This window comes from Lissotriton vulgaris, chromosome 5 (assembly GCF_964263255.1).
Source record: "Lissotriton vulgaris chromosome 5, aLisVul1.2, whole genome shotgun sequence".
Classification (NCBI taxonomy): Eukaryota; Metazoa; Chordata; class Amphibia; order Caudata; family Salamandridae; genus Lissotriton; species Lissotriton vulgaris.
The window spans coordinates 433,438,766-433,449,239 of record NC_141693.1 but is presented as its reverse complement, the minus strand read 5'-3'; the positions used below and the strand labels follow the sequence as shown (position 1 = coordinate 433,449,239).

The following is a 10,474-nucleotide window of genomic DNA, read 5'->3' as shown; positions in this document are numbered from 1 at the left end:
GATTCCCCTTCAGAAGACTATGCCTCAGTCTCTGGTAACGGGAAAGAGTGAGGCATAGTGAACATACACTGAAAATAAACGCACCTCACGCTTCATGAGGCAAAGAAAGCAGCAACTAAATTTACCGATCACCAAATCGGAATAAGTAGGTGTTAGCTGGTAAACGGCTAATCCACGGCAGACTGGTGATTCAACAAAAATGCAAAAGCTAAAGGCTGAAAACGTGCTCTGCATGTCCGGTAGTACCGTCGTAGCTGTTCTCATTAGCCCTGACGCATCAGGCCAATAAGAACACTCCTGCAGTGTACTAACAAGCTCTAGGATTGGCTGATGGCTTTCAAGCCAATCCTAGATCGCTTTGTTTGTTCTCCATTATCAACGATTGGAGGAACGATTGGTGATAGAAAGGCACATGATCGGCCCACCAACTGGTCACCCAACAGCAGGTAAAATTACGGACAAATGGAAACCTTCACGGACAACGGACTTACGGCCGATATTATGGTTGGTCACCCTACTGAGGAGTTCCGTGACCCTATAGAGTTAAAGAGGAACGAGGCCGAAGGTCACGTTAGTCAGAGGTGACTTGTAAATATTGAAATAGAGATGGGCGAGCCACTGAAAGCTCGAGCCTGAAGCCTGGCTCAGCTCAGGGTGCTTCTAGAGCCCCCAGCACCTAACGAGACGCTTTCATTTGGTTTCTCACTCCCTCTACCCAGGCTGTGGCTTTAGGGCCAGTGCTGCCGACTTTGTAATTGGGAAACCAGGTTCCAGTCTCGGTGTCGGCACATCATCTGATTCTGCGCAAATCCCTTAATGTCCCTATTCCTGAGCAATGAACGTCACCTCGTGTAACGAAGTAAAACTTTTTGGTGAAATAAAATATTTGCCCAAGATCACAACATGAAAGCAGCGAAGCCACGATTTATCCAGGTTTTCTAGTTTTGCTTTGTACAAATCAGCCAGGAAATTACTATCTTTATGTTTAGGATTGTTGCAATTTTTATATAACGTGAGCTCGTCCCAAACGCCAAACTGGAGTGCTTTATATGAGCACCAGTTACATGATTGTGTATGGAATCATTTTCAGTTATTGAGTTCAGAATACTAGTTGTTCAGAAAACCGTTTGTGCTTGATTTAATAGACTATAATGTTGCTCTGCTATAATATGGACCACATACAGGTTTTACATGACAATTGCCTTACCTCTTAGTGCACTAATCGTTTGTTTAAAAACGATTGCTTTTAGTAAATACTTCTCAGTGCAGTGCCATGATGTGACGTATTATTAACCTCAAAGTTTCATATGTTATAGAAATACACATTTTTTAATAGAGAAGTGCTTTATTTTGTTTTACACGATGCTTGTTGTGTGACTTACATAGCAAACATTTTCAGGGCTCGGCTCGTGCTCAGCTATCTGAGCCAGACCCATGGCTCGGCTCTCCCTGCAAGTGTATTGGCTTGCCAACCTCTTTATACTTATAATGTACGACATAAGGTACTTTATTCCAGAACAGAATAAGGAAACGCTACATTTTGTTTTCATTTTTTAACATGCAGCTTTAATTATCCCCGTGACCTGCCTTTCTCCTGGACTGTTGGCTCTGGCAGCAGGCATTGTAATATTAGAACTCAATTGTGATCACATCACTGCCATCCTTATGGAACTCCATTGGCTGCCCTTGCTGGCCGGCAGCATCTTTAAAACCATTTGCATCACTTACAAAACTATCACGATCAGCAACCCCCTTTATCTTGTAGACAAGCTCACCATTGCTGGTGGATCTCGGTGCGCCTGCGGCAATGACTCTACCAGATTGCAGAATAAGAAGTTAAAAAAACAACATAAAAACAAGACCACATTGCCTTTTCCATCAATTTACCCAGGACCGGGAACAGTATCCCCATATACATCAGGACCGCCCAGCTCTGCTCCAATTTAGGAAAGAGTTGAAGGCTCACCTATTTCAAGAACACTACTTCTCAATGCATTAACCAACCACAGCCGAGCTTCCTCTCCTCTTACTTCTTGACTTTGTTTGTCCTTTACCAGGTACAGGGTTTCCCTGCCTTTTGGCTAGGCTTGCACTATAGAATTTCCAATATAGATACATACAAACTGTAATAAGTTATTACAGTTAGTGGGCTAAGTTGTTTTTTTTATTATCACAAGACGCCTGTAATAAGGAAATTAGAGATGGTCTTTTATACGGGGTAGGCAGCCTCCCTTGTATTGTAAGGTGATCATACAAACTCCACACTCTTCTGATAACTGGCTGAAATACCATGATCGCTTGAACGTCACTTTTGACATGTGAGTCCATTTGGCACAACTGCATTAGCTCTGATGTGAGTTTTAACTGTGCAACCTCTAGGTACACTGGTGGTGTAGTTTTGTTGCTGTGTAATTTGGTTGCAACATACTGAGGGTCCTACCTATAAACATGTTGATGCAACCTGGCGGTCGTTGATTTGCTGGACTGCACATGCAGTGAGAAGTACTTGTGCCAGTTGCAGAAGCTTTGCCGATCTAGCTCATGCTTGACACCAGAGTCGAAAGCTGCTCTATATCACCTCATGGGAACTGTATGAAAGAGTGGTCTTAAGCCACAGCAATGGTGATCCTCCAGTGCTGCACATCTTTCTACTGCAGACTCGGAGGATCTTGAGGTTCATAGTGTCAAACACTACAAAGAGAGTAAGGACCAAGCATTGCCCTGAGCCTTTTTAGGTCTTTTATGATCAGTTTCATATTGGTCGATTTTGATGCTACACCAAACTACTGCTCCAATTACTGAAGGTGGAGTTGACTTATCATATTTCCTCAGAGATTAACGAATATCTGTGTTTAAAGAATCTTCTCCAGTGATGTAAGGAAGGAGCTCAGCCATACGCTGGAAATGGCATCTGTGCCTGCACTGACTTTCGTCAACAAGTGGGGACTAAGCGGTTCTTGAGATTCTCGGGATGTTACATGAAGCTTGGCTTTCAGTTACAAGCTTGGCTGTAAAAGGTGTGAGGACAGGCGTGGCCTTTCGAAGATTTGTGTATCGCAGATTTTAGAAGGAGATACATGGTTTCATCAACTTGAAAGTCTTGCCAATTGCGTCTAATGAGACTATTGTCAACTTGCAGAACGAGGAGGCACGGAGGATGTTTTCACATCTGCACTGGTTCGAGAACACCAAGTCATAAGTCAAGTCATAACATTTATATAGCGCACTACATACCCAGAGGGTTTCAAGGCGCTTAGGAAGGGGAGGAGGATTATTGTTAAAAAAAACAGTAGAAAACAAAAGAAAAATAGTCAACAACAATAAACAATAAAGCTCTATCAGAAATTATTTTGCTCATTGGTTTCTGTACACAAGTGGACTTAATATACTGTTTCATTCTAGGTTTTTATTTACAAAAAAACGTAAATTGTATTATCTAATCAATGTCTGTCACTTTGCTATAGACCTTTCCTAACTCTGTTTCTTCCCTATGTATAGCAAGTGCTACTATATTATATAGGGGTCCCCTTTTTCCAAATATTTAAGATCAGTTGAGTGTCATCCGCGTAGGAGATGATGTTGAGGTTGTGTTGGCGGGCGATGGCTGCGAGGGGGCTCATGTATACGTTGAAGAGGGTGGGACTGAGTGAGGATCCTTGTGGTACGCCGCAGATGATTTCAGAGGCCTCGGACTTGAATGGTGGGAGGCGGACTCTCTGGGTTCTTCCGGTGAGGAATGAGGTGATCCATTCCAGTGCCTTTTCTTGGATTCCGATGTTTCTGAGGCGTTGTAAAAGGGTTTTGTGGCAGACTGTGTCGAAGGCTGCAGAGAGGTCGAGGAGGATGAGGGCGACTGTGTCTCCATTGTCTAGTAGAGTTCGAATGTCGTCTGTTGCTGCGATGAGGGCGGTCTCAGTGCTGTGTTTGGCTCGGAAGCCAGATTGTGAGGGGTCGAGTGATTTGTTGGCTTCTAGGAAGGCGGCGAGCTGGTTGTTGACAGCTTTCTCGATGACTTTGGCCGGGAATGGAAGAAGCGAGATGGGGCGGTAGTTTTTGAGTTCGGTGGCGTTGTAAAAGGGTTTTGTGGCAGACTGTGTCGAAGGCTGCAGAGAGGTCGAGGAGGATGAGGGCGACTGTGTCTCCATTCTCTAGTAGAGTTCGAATGTCGTCTGTTGCTGCGATGAGGGCGGTCTCAGTGCTGTGTTTGGCTCGGAAGCCAGATTGTGAGGGGTCGAGTGATTTGTTGGCTTCTAGGAAGGCGGCGAGCTGGTTGTTGACAGCTTTCTCGATGACTTTGGCCGGGAATGGAAGAAGCGAGATGGGGCGGTAGTTTTTGAGTTCGGTGGGGTCTGCTGTTGGTTTTTTCAGAAGGGCGGTGAGTTCAGCGTGTTTCCAGTCTTCTGGGAAGGTAGCGGAGTTGAAGGAGCAGTTGATGAAGTCTCGGAGGTGCGGAGCTATGATGGAGTCTGCTCTGTTGAAGATGTGGTGAGGGCAGGGGTCTGTGGGGGATCCAGAGTGGATGGAATTCATCAGGCGGATGGTGTCCTCAGTGGAGATTAGGTTCCAGGCGTTAAGGGTGTTAACGGGGGGGAGATGGTCAGCTGATGGTAGGGTGGGTTGGCTTCCGGGTTGGTTGTCAAAGCTGTTGTGGATGTCTGCAATCTTGTTGTGGAAAAAAGAGGCTAGGGAATCGCAGAGGGTTTGAGAGGGGGTGATGTCGTTGGAGTTGGCCGAGGGATTGGAAAATTCCTTGACGATGTTGAAAAGTTCCTTGCTGTTGTGGGCGTTGTTGTCAAGTCGATCCTTGAATGCTGTTTTCTTGGCTTTTCGGATCAGTTGGTGGTGAGTACGGATGGCGCTTTTGAAGGCGTCCTTGGTGCTGGTGGATGGGTCTTTTTTCCAGTCCTTTTCAAGGGAGCGGCACAGTTTCTTGGACTTCTTGAGGTCATTGTTGAACCATGAGGCCTTCTTGATGCCAAGTTTGTGTTGACGTTTTTTCAGTGGTGCTAAGGTGTCGGCGGTTTTGGATAGCCAAAGGGTGAGGTTGGAGGCGGCTTCGTTGGCGTTAGAAGAGAGGGCTGGGGAGGTTTGAAGGAGCGATGTGGAGATCTGCTCCGTGGTGATTTTGTTCCAGTTTCTTTGTAGAGTTGGTTGGAGGTGGATGATGGGTTTTGGCTTGTTGTAGGTGAAGTGAACGCAGAGGGTTGCGAAAGTAGTGTGTGATATGGTAATTTGTTAAAAGTAGTATGCCAGTTCTTGACAGCAGATCTATTGAGCAGCAGTAGAAGGCACTCACTAAGCTGGTGTTTTCCAGTCGCTTTTGAAAAGTACTTTTGAGAAGTCCTCAGTGTGCGATCTGCCGTACTCTCCTTAGATCGAGTTGGAACTGTGAAGGCTAAACATCGACCAGTATTGGAGACGGAAGGAATATGGGCAGAGTGGTTAAGTTTATCATTAACTGCTGTCATTCATATCAGTGTATTTCTCCATTTGAACTCAAGTACAGTAGTGATTTTAGGGTTGTATGTAATGATATTAGTATTAGCTTCACAAAATATTCGAAACTCAATAACTTACTGTGCTATAAAACAATATAGCATAACCGGTGTAGAAAACAAGTAACAACACACCAATGAGCTTTACTCTGTAATGCATCCAAGAATAACGGCAGAAAATCATAAAAACTTGTTTGGTGTCGCAAACAGTGCTCAGAAATGTTAAATGTTGTTTTAGAGCCACTTAGATAATTACATCCTTTTTAGCTCAAGCCTGGGCAGCACATGGGCTGCTCTGCCAGGCATGATGTATTCAGGAAGGGACTTAAAGCTCTGCCCATCTTTTCAATTAGTTCCTGTTACTGTTGTCTCTAAATGGTTGCTTGTGATTCGTTAATAGGCTTCTTAGTCCCTCCTTAGTAACGCCTTGTCTGCATTTGTAACCTCTCATGAGGACAGGACATTTTATTTGTGGTGTTATTCAATATGTTTATTTAGTCTGTGAGCACTATTTTCTTTACTTATTTAGCCCTACTGCAAACACGTCATGCTTTCCTGCGCGAGGCACCTTCAGGTTCGAGAACGGCAGCCGTTCATTTCTTTTGTTATGTGCAACTGCCGAAATTAACACTGATCGCAGCCCCTCATCTCTGTCCCACGCATGTTGTTCCTGCTTACATTTCAAGTGCTTTACTTATTTGTGTTTTTAATAGCAGTCCGCAGGGCACCGGAGGGCTCCAAACATGCTACAATGCTTGGCACATTATCTCCCCACACCGTCATATGGTGGCAGCCGTCTGCTTTTGCTTGGTTCTGTATGCCAGTGCGGCAGCTGGCCTCCCCTGGTATTTAAAGGCATTATGAAAGTTAGTAGAAAAGAAAACTATAATTATGCACTGCTGTAATTAAGACGTTCACTACTAACGTCTGATTCCCAGATTATGATCTCGTTAGGAAGGTCTCCTGACGGATACTGGAATGTGCGAATCCGATTCAGTGCCTATGTTTCCGACCTAGTTGTCACCTGTTCCAAAAGACCAAGTACGATGCGATGATCTCGTCCGCGTCGACAGAATCGTTTCCGGAACCCAATCCTGTCTGAGTGACTCGTTCGCAGATGAATGGAGCCAGACTCCGACTGAGCGAGTGCAATGCACGATTTGGTAGGCTGTATCACCTCGGTCTCAGTGAGACGAAGTGGCGGTCGGAATCGGACTTCAAGGAGTCATAGCAGCCCCCCTTCACCTAAAGCCCTTCTAATCGGTCTCAGGGGGGAGCCTATGGGGCCCCCGAACCATGCATGCACAGTGTGGCGGGCAACCTGAGGTTCCCGTAATACAATAAAGGGGGTGTTTAAGGGAAATATTTATTGACCTGGCATTGCTACGATCCCTACGTACAATGAAAGAACAAGTAGTAGTAATGGGTCAGGGATAACTAAAGCTATCTAAAAAACTGTGTATACATATCCGGATACAATCCAGGAATCCAAGGTATTCGTGGTGAAAAATTGTGTTCCCATCAGATACCCATCCTGTACCGCCCTACATCATTTGGGATCCTTCACCCGAAGGAAGTGGAAGCATGTCCACTGTGGATTAGGTAGATTGTAGCCTAATCGTCTAGAAGGATACAGGGATGTGTTGAGAGAAAGAGTGGTATCAGGGGGTAAAATGACTAGCAGTGCAAATTATTGAAAGTGCTATGTGCAACAAATAAGTGAATGAGTTAATATTGGGTTGCAGGAATGGAAAATGAAATTTAATAGGATCCTACCCACACCCAAGGTTAAAAAACAGTGCAAAGTAGTGTAACAAATAACTACTTAGATGTGATCGAGGTCGACATGTTTCTGCAGTGTAATAGGGTCAAGGGATCCCTTTCTGCTTCTTCAGGACCTTAACAAAGGATGCTACTGCTGATATGTGTATCATAGTGATTTAAAATCATATCACCCACAGTATGGGGAATAAGCTCTCCACCTCACCCGGCTACAGCTCAGGTAGAAATGGAGCACCGCTGTGTCCGTCGGTACTCCTGACATCCGTCTAGGCTGTCATGTGGGAGGTTCCCGCCACAGGGTGTACGCTTTTCTTCACCCACCCCTTTTTGCTAAGGGAGCCTGTGTACGCATCGGTACACGGTCTCCCATAGAGTTCAATGGGAGTCCGATCGAACAGCATACAGCTGCAACTTACTCGTTTGGTCGGACTTGCACAGCGTGATTCGCTTGGAAAGCCCTCCGGATCAGAGTTGTATGGAGGGCTTTCCTTGCGAGATCGTAATCTGTCCCTTAATGGTAGCAGTGTGGTCATGACAACATCACAGGCTGCATGGGGCGCAGATTCAACAATTGCAATTCAATAGGTCTCACATTTGCAAGAGTTTAAGCTATTGGCATTGTAAATAACAGTGCCTTTAATTTTATCTGTTCTAAAAAACATCACATAAAAAAGGCATTGTCATTTACAATGCCAATAGATGAAACCCTTGCAAATGCGAGACCTATTGCGTTGCAAGTGCTTGTTTGTTCTCTACTATGCTAGTAGGACTGGGGATTTTGTTGTATCCCATGAACCAATACATTTTATGACTAGACATTCACCTACAGTACCTGCTTGTTTCTAAGAAATGAACATCACCCCATCATATTTAACATCATTAGAATGTAAGTGCTTGTTCATTTTAGCCAGCATAATTATTCCATAGCAATTTTGCATTCCACTACAGTGGGCCCTCCTACATAATGTTCAGGCGTCTCAGTTGTGCACCCAAGGCCTCTACAGGTGCAGTTTTTTAAATCCTATCAGACAACCAAGTGCTTAAAAACCCTTTATTTGTTCAAAACACTATTTAAAAGAAAAGGTAACATTTTCTTGGAGAGTGGATATTATTAAACATGTTTTTCTTTTGGATAGGATCTATTTAATGTAGCTTTTTAACATGCAAGTGCAGCTGAAGTGTGTTAATTCAAAGATGAGTCGGGTCCAAATTTAGATTTGAGTTAAGTTTGCATGCCCTTAAGTACATTAATCTGCAATTACTATTAAAGAGGCATGTAATGTTAAGTTACAGTAGTTTTAGATTTAGTTCCAGTTTGATTAACTTATTTTTTCGCCTAACGTAGTCTTTGTGGTAGAATTTAGGAATTTATGACAAAAAAATAAATAAAGCAAGCAGTGATCAATCTCTGTACCCTATTTTTAGGTCGAGTTATTTATAACTCGAAACCTATTGGGGCTAAACTAAGAGCAAAACTAAGCTCTCAAAAAATGCAGATTTCCAGAAGTGCATGTGTCCCGTGCACGCGCTTCTATCCGCCTGCCTGCCTCGCATCACCACATCAAAGCCAGCCATCTGTTGCTTCCCCAGCGTGGTGCCGCCAGCAGCTTCACTTCAAGGGGATCCGCTCCGCCCCCAGCTGCATCAAAGGCTTTCATTTCACGGTCGCGTTTATTTACTTTCATTTCGCGGCCGCGTTTTTTCTGCCCCTGTTAGGCTCGTTTTTTGTGCCTTTCTGTCCCTATCACCCCAACTATGCATCTGTCGGCAGTCTAATCGTGAGAAACGCAGGCGACTGAACTTACACTTCCATAAAGTCCTCTTTGATTTGCAAGCATGACTGCTATACGTGTTTAAAGCACTGCATTTTGAAATCACACTGCCTGTAAGGCGAGAAGATAATGTATCCTAAAGCCGCCCTTTCTTGTTAAGCTTGTTTGTACTCACATCCCAATATAAGCTTTTACAGCAGCCCGACTCATCCGGTGTTTGGCAAAGTCTCAGTGCAGCTTCTATTTCGTGCCTCTAAAACTCTCCCATCACCCCCTCAGTTTGCCGTCCCAGCCCAGGACACTTGCCTGAGGCAGCGACCCTCCTGGGGCACAGCATGAGATGATATGGCATCCTCCTGCTCGCTGGATGGCAGAACATGTACGCATGGTTCTGGTCATCTTCTTCAGGCCCTGTTTGGGCTGTCGGTTGACCACCTCCTCCGTCCTGGGTCTTCGTCTCGTTTTCTCCTATACACTCGTAGTAACTTATTCTTTCAATTTTCATCTTTTGATGTTTGAAGGCGAATTTAGATGCACTACAGCGAGATTGTTTTTTAGCAAATACAAAAAAAAGTGTACTGTTTCGTTATTATTACTTACAGGTGGCAAATAGGTGTTTATATTTGCGGCAGTAGGGATTAGGTTTTGCGTTGAGTTTAACAGAACAGACTATTGCGCTGTCACTGTATTTAGCACATTGAAATGCAAGAGTTGCACCATTAAAGATTCCGTAGTCTGACACACTCGCCTGCCTCACGCACCACACCAGCCTTATGCACCCGGGAACTCAGAATGCACACTACACCCACATACACTGACCCCTCCTCATACACTGCCCCCATTTCACTGCTCTCTCACACATTAGCCACTCAGAGTACTTTAGGCCACATACACTGCACACTTACAACCCGCGCACGCACACAGCCCGCACCCTTATACACTTACACTTTGCCCTTATACAATTCACCCTCACACACTGCTTTCTTACGATGTCAGTATGTTTTTTTTTCAAATTATACAATAAAACACACGTAACAGGATGAAAGCGTTTACAAAAGGCGTCATTACATTTTAATTTGAATTGTAGGGGGTTGTAAAAGCCTGTGTTTTATGCTTCTTTTTTGTATTACTACATTTTACAATAAGTGCACGTGGACGTTGCAGTCTACAAATGTGGTGGCGCCGACGGGCCCTGCTCTCACTCTCTTACCACAAACATTAAACTCACGAAGCACAACACCCTCTCCCTCTCCATATGGTCGCTAGAGTTTTCTTTGATCTCCGCCGCACGCTCTTACTGTCTCCTCTCCACCCACGCGTCTCTCAGCTTCCATGGAGTTACGTACTTCCTTTTACATGTACTCTCACAAGCTCGATCATTGTTTTACATGAAAACATGTTGCCTACGTGTATTACATTTATTTA

The 10,474-nt window shown here is 44.5% G+C and overlaps 1 protein-coding gene across 4 annotated transcripts in view; it reads left to right on the top strand.

The window, feature by feature from the left end:
• The first annotated feature begins 373 nt into the window (after positions 1-373).
• Positions 374-10,474, top strand: part of MTG1 (mitochondrial ribosome associated GTPase 1) — a 195,853-nt gene continuing 185,752 nt past the window's right edge. The window contains exon 1 of one of the 4 annotated variants that reach the window (XM_086921847.1): positions 374-446. The gene's annotated coding sequence lies outside the window, so the exon portion shown is untranslated. The other 3 variants (XM_086921848.1, XM_086921849.1, XM_086921850.1) reach the window with 3 other exon arrangements.